This window comes from Rattus norvegicus, chromosome X, assembly GCF_036323735.1.
Source record: "Rattus norvegicus strain BN/NHsdMcwi chromosome X, GRCr8, whole genome shotgun sequence".
Lineage (NCBI taxonomy): Eukaryota > Metazoa > Chordata > Mammalia > Rodentia > Muridae > Rattus > Rattus norvegicus.
In genome coordinates this window covers 57,016,437-57,022,207 of record NC_086039.1, presented here as the reverse complement: position 1 = coordinate 57,022,207, position 5,771 = coordinate 57,016,437, and the positions used below count along the sequence as shown (strand labels likewise).

At 40.5% G+C, this 5,771-nt stretch overlaps 1 pseudogene; it reads left to right on the top strand.

Annotated features, from left to right (window-relative positions):
• Positions 1-2,727: 2,727 nt before the first annotated feature.
• Gdi2-ps1 (GDP dissociation inhibitor 2, pseudogene 1) lies at positions 2,728-4,049 on the top strand (annotated as a pseudogene).
• Positions 4,050-5,771: the final 1,722 nt, after the last annotated feature.

Here is a 5,771-nt window from a genome sequence, read left to right as displayed (position 1 = left end):
GGCTTTCTTGGATAAAAAAGGCCATTGTATAAATAAGCACAAGCTTTGTCTATGAAAACAGAAAGGTGAGCAGAGAGGCAGCCTATCTGTTACCGGCTGTCTCTCTGGACTTAGATTTTCCCTTAAGGAGTACCTCCCTTCAGTGTCAGCTTGGTGGCTTTGCCTCTCAAGAGAACCAGCCTCCAAATGACACTAGGCTTCCACTAAGAACTAATAACAAAAGGATGGAGAGATGGTTAGAACCTGGGTGCTAGATACTAAGCAGCTAACAAAAGAATTGTAACCAGTTCACCTGGGGCTTTCAGGACTTTAGTAGCAGCCCTTTACCAAACTGTCTCAGTGGGCTATAGGCCCATGGAAAAGAAAACATTAATCCTGACTGGCAAAACAAAGTTCTTCACAGTTGTAGATTCTTTGAAACTATTTTAGGGTCTCTTTTTGTCCCCCAACCTGGGGTATTTTAACCATAGGGGCAGGAACTGGCTGCTGTGGGGATAGGACCAAAGGCACTATCCATGTTAATGATGATCAGCGAGAAAAGTAATTTAATGTTGGAGACTGACTCCTCCCTTGGAATAAGGACAGCAGATAAGGCAGGCTTCCTTAAAGAACTTCTCTTAATGAGCGCTCTCCTTCTGTGAGCAAATGTCAGAAATTCCTTCCTTGTTTTCCTTATAGTCCTCTCCCACCTTGCTCTCAGCCTTTTTAGATAGTTCTTCCCGTAGCATTTCTAACACCGCCTGTCCCTTTTTTTATAGCCTGTTGACAGCATTTCTGATCTTTTAGGCAGCTACGCACTAAGTGCCATACCGGCTGAAACTCCGCCTTTAAGATTCCTTACTCCCAAGGAAAATTTAAATCTTTCCCAGTTCATCACAGCTGGCTGCGAGCACAAGCACAGATAAAACACTATGTTTTTGTTTTGTTTTTCTTTCCTTTTTTCAGAGCTGGGGACCGAACCCAGGGCCTTGCGCTTGCTAGGCAAGAGCTCTACCACTGAGCTAAATCCCCAACCCCCAAAACACTGTGTTTTAAAAATTAACTTTGGCTATCAACCAACACACCGCCACTAGAGCAGGGTCCACAAAATTAAGTTTCTTACTCACTAAGCGTTAAGGGGACCAAGTAAAACTCTTCGACGAACAAAGCAAACAGTTTCATGATTTCAAACACAGTCATCGGTCCAAGATTTTAAACACAGTCGTCAGTCCAAATTCAAACACGAAACAAAAGTCAAAAAGACACTAACAGACACCAACACGTCCAGAAAACCACAGTCAGGTCACAAAGAAGACAAACAATTCCAACAGTCAAACAAGTAACAAACAGACGGGCCGCGCGGCTTCGGTACCAAACTGAAACCAAAAATTCAGATGGAGTCAGCGAGGGTCTTGGATCCTCTACTCCAATAAAATTCAGACGGAGTCATCAAGGGTGCGGATCCCTCCGAAAACAGACGGAGGTGCCACGGATCCGGATCTCCCTCTCCTCCAACCACCCTTGGAACGTCTTCCAGGGCTGCGGGGGAGAAGTCCGAGCTCGTCAGCTCCTTCTCTGGCCCACCCAGATAGTCCCCAGATCTGAGCCTATTGATCGATCGTTCACAGGACAAGACACAACAGACAAGACAAATGCCGGCCGGCTTACCTCCCGGTGGGTGGTCGGTGATCTCTGGGCGGAGGGTCTCCAAATCCTGGACGAGCCCCCATAATGAAAGACCCCCGGAGAGGACCTTTCCCTCAGGAGGAGTCCCAAGCGCCCAATGACCGAGCCGAGTCCACTCGGATGCAATAAGCAAGAGGGTTTATTGGAAAACACAGGTACCTGCGGGCACACAGTCTCTTCGGAGGACTTGCGCCTTCAGTCTCTGTTTTAATCTTTGCCTCTCTCTTCCCTGCCAAGGGTATTCTTGTTCCCCTTTTAAAGAAGGAGTGAAGCATTCACATTTTGATCATCCGTCTTGAGTTTCATTTGCTCTAGGCGTCTAGGGTAATGAGAGAATGCACCTAATCGTATTGCAGCATACTATGGTAAGTTTGGTTGATATTCCTTGGATGACAGCCCTTTCCTGAAAGGAAACTGGAAGAAGAGTTGATGAGAAGGGAAAAGTACATGGAAAATGGAGGAAGTGAGGCCCAGAGGGAGAAAAGGAAACCAGTCAGGATATAATATATAAAGGAATAAATTAATAAAAGAAATAAAATAATTTTTGAAGATTATGATTCTTAGTATCTTCCTTAATAGCATGTAAATACTATTTATACAGTGTGATGGAACACATTTCTGTACTTCAAGTGAAGGCCAGCTTTATTGTTCGCAGGACTTACATATGGTGCAAAACGAAGATGGTGGGCTATTTCTCAAATAGCAAGAATGTGATGTTGGTGATGGCAGTACATTAGAAGAAGTCAGAGTTTTGTGGGCAATGGGCCCTCTATAATCGCACAAACTGCATGTCTGTAGAGTAGATCTTGATTACTCCTAGCTTGAGAAAAATAGAAATCAAAACATAAAATCATGTGATCTTGGATTTGATCCTCATTTTATATTTCAAAACAGATAATAAAGATTAATCATTTGCAAAACATCAATATTTGGCCTCCTGCTCAACTCTGATTTTCCTCCCCTCACTTTTTACTTTTTCTTCCCATGGCCCAGAGTGGCTGGACTTCTTGCTCCCTTCTCTATGCTGGCCTTTTAGTCCCTGCATGTGCTCCTTTTCCTGCTATGAAAGAAGAATATGATGTGATCTGCCTTGGGCACCGACCTGACTGAATGTATCCTGTTGGGGATAATGTCAGTGAATAAAAAGTAGGTTCTTCATATGGATCAGAACCTATACTATAGAGGAGAAAGTGCATCTGTAACACTGCTGGAAGACTAATGCAAAAGATTTAAATTACCAGGACAAACACCAGCATCAACAGGGAGAGGAACAGACTGGAATATTGACGTAATTCCCAAGTTCCTTATGGTCAATGGTCAGTTGGTGAAGATGTTGCTTTTCACAGAGGCCATTTGTTATATGGGCTTCAAAGTGAATGAAGGGGGTTTTGTCTATAAGGGAGGAAAATTCTACAACATTCCTTCGGAAGCAGAAGCCCTGGCATCTAGCTTAATGGAACTGTTTGAGAAGCACCTCTTCAGGAAGTTCCTAGTTTATGTTGCCAACTTTGATGAAAAAGACACAAGAAATTTTGAGGGTGTTTGATCCTAAGAAGATCTCCACGAGAGATGTGCATAAGAAGTTTGATTTGGGCCAAGATGTAATAGACTTTACTGGCCATTTTATTGCACTGCATAGATCACATTGCTACTTAGATCAGTCATGTTTTGATGATTAATAAAATTAAACTTTACAGTGAGTCTTTGGCAAGACATGGTAAAAGCCCATACCTCTATTCACTGTATGGTTTTGGGGGAATTGCCACAAGGATTTGCAAGTGCTATATATGGAGGTACCTACATGTTGAATATACCAATTGAAGAAATAACTGTGCAAAATGGAAAAGTGGTTGGCATAAAATCTGAAGGAGAGATTGCTCACTGTAAACAACTCATTTGTGATTCCAGCTATGCTGGGTTGAAAAAGTAGGCTAGGTAATCAAAGTGATCTGTATCCTTAGCCACCCTATCAAGAACACCAATGATGCTAACTCCTGCTGGATCATCATTCCACAGAGCCAAATCAACTGTAAATTAGATATTTATGATTGCATGATCTCCTTTGCACATAATGGGGCAGCACAGGGCAAGTATATTGCCACTGTAGGTACAACTGTGGAGATTACGGAACCAGAGAAAGAAACCAGACCACCTTTAGAGCTCTTGGAACCAATTGAACAGAAATTTGTCACCATCAGTGACCTCTTTGTACCTAAAGATTTGGCAACAGATAGTCTGATCTTTATTTCCTGTGCCTATGATGCTACCACATGCTTTGAGATATCCTGTGATGACATTAAAGATATCTATAAGAGCATGACAGGATCTGAGTTTGAATTGATGAAATGAAGTGCATGAATAAAGACATTTATGAAGAAGACTAACAGCAGTACATATTATGTAATTAGGACAAACTTAAAATTTGGCAAACAATGTATGTTGTATGAAATCATTACTGTAGGAGCCCCATGTTTTTGATCAAAGTAGAGATTGAAAAGTGATATAACAGGGAATACTCCTTCATTTTCTAATATCATATCTTAACTTGTTTTCATGGAATAGTTAGTCAGAATTTGTTGGTTCTGTTAAGTTTAACCAGAGTGCATGATTTTGGTAGTGAAGATGGTGTTCTAAAAAATATTGATATTGATACAGAGAACTTGATACAGTACTTGAATCTGTTAATCAGTGTAGTCTTTGTGATTGTGTGATGTTGTCCAAGAGCTGGATCCATGTACTTTGTGTCATCCTCATATTGGGAGTCTAAATTGAATATCCTTTGGTTTCTGAAAACATTCAAAGTTTTCTCTATTTTGTTTGTATTACTACAGGGCCCAAATAGGAGAGCCACATATTTCGTTTATGTGGATATAAACTCTTAACCAAATTTCAGACTTAGGGAGTTGTTTGGAGAAAGCTAATATGTGGTATTTTAATCTACAATTTCTGAAAAAGGGAAAGGAACCTTAAAGTAAAGCAGGTAAAAGTACAGAAGTGTCTTTTATCCCAGCTGTGTCTTCTTCATTGGACCAAGCTGCAATGCAGTATTGATTTGACAGAGCCTCAATTTCGATGATGTCTTTTCCAAAATGGCTCCAAATGATTTCTGTACTGCAAAATAAAGCCAAACTCTGGAAACAAAAAAAAAAATCAATCTTTTCCCCCCTTTACCTCTTATCATGTCTTCAGCATAAAGCGACAAATCCACTAAAGGAAAGAGAAATGGAGTAATAACATTGTTTATTAAATAAGGCATTTTTGAAGTTTGCTTTTATTTTACTCATATATGTTGCTCATGAGAAAGTAAGATTCTAAAGATTATATTTCAATTCATTCTTGCTTGTTCTGAACTCTTTTTAGTCTTGACTTTTTTTTTCCGGGCATTTGGTGGTAGTGTTATCTTCCCTGGGAGGCAGATTTCTACGGAATCTTGGTAATTGGGGCTTTTTACTAGATAAAGTTCCACTGGTAGGAAATTTTAAATTGAGAGGCATTTCTCTATTTTCTGTAGCTCAGTGCTGATTTATAGCAGTAACAGCAACACTACCTCCAGACACTCCCCAGGATTCTTTTGTTTAGAGAACTCCACTGGGTCCTGATGAAGCTTGTATAGGCTAAACATTTCCAAATGCTACTGATTATTAGGTACCTGAACATCTCTTTCTCATGCTGTTACCCCTAATCTACTGATTCCTCTATGTCATTTGGCAATGTACTGCACAGCTCCAGAGACTGACCTAACTAGGGATTATGAGGGAATAAAGAAAGGACAAATAGACTGATAGACACATAGAAAAGCTGAAACCAGGTGGACTCGCCTCTGTGGTGGAGAGAACCTGTATTTATTATATACCATTGAACAATAAGGAAGGGTTTTCACGTACATCTTAACAAAACTTTGCCACTCCCACAGATGCATTAGTGTTCTTGATGTGCCCATGTAAACAACACACATCCAATCAGAATTTTACTTGCTTCATATATCTCCCCCTTTCATATTTCTTAGATGTTCTGGGTGGATTGTCAGGCTTATCTAGAGTTAGTAACTCCAGAGTTCATTCATTGCAATGCTTGAACACAGACTGTAATGATGATAAAAGTAAATA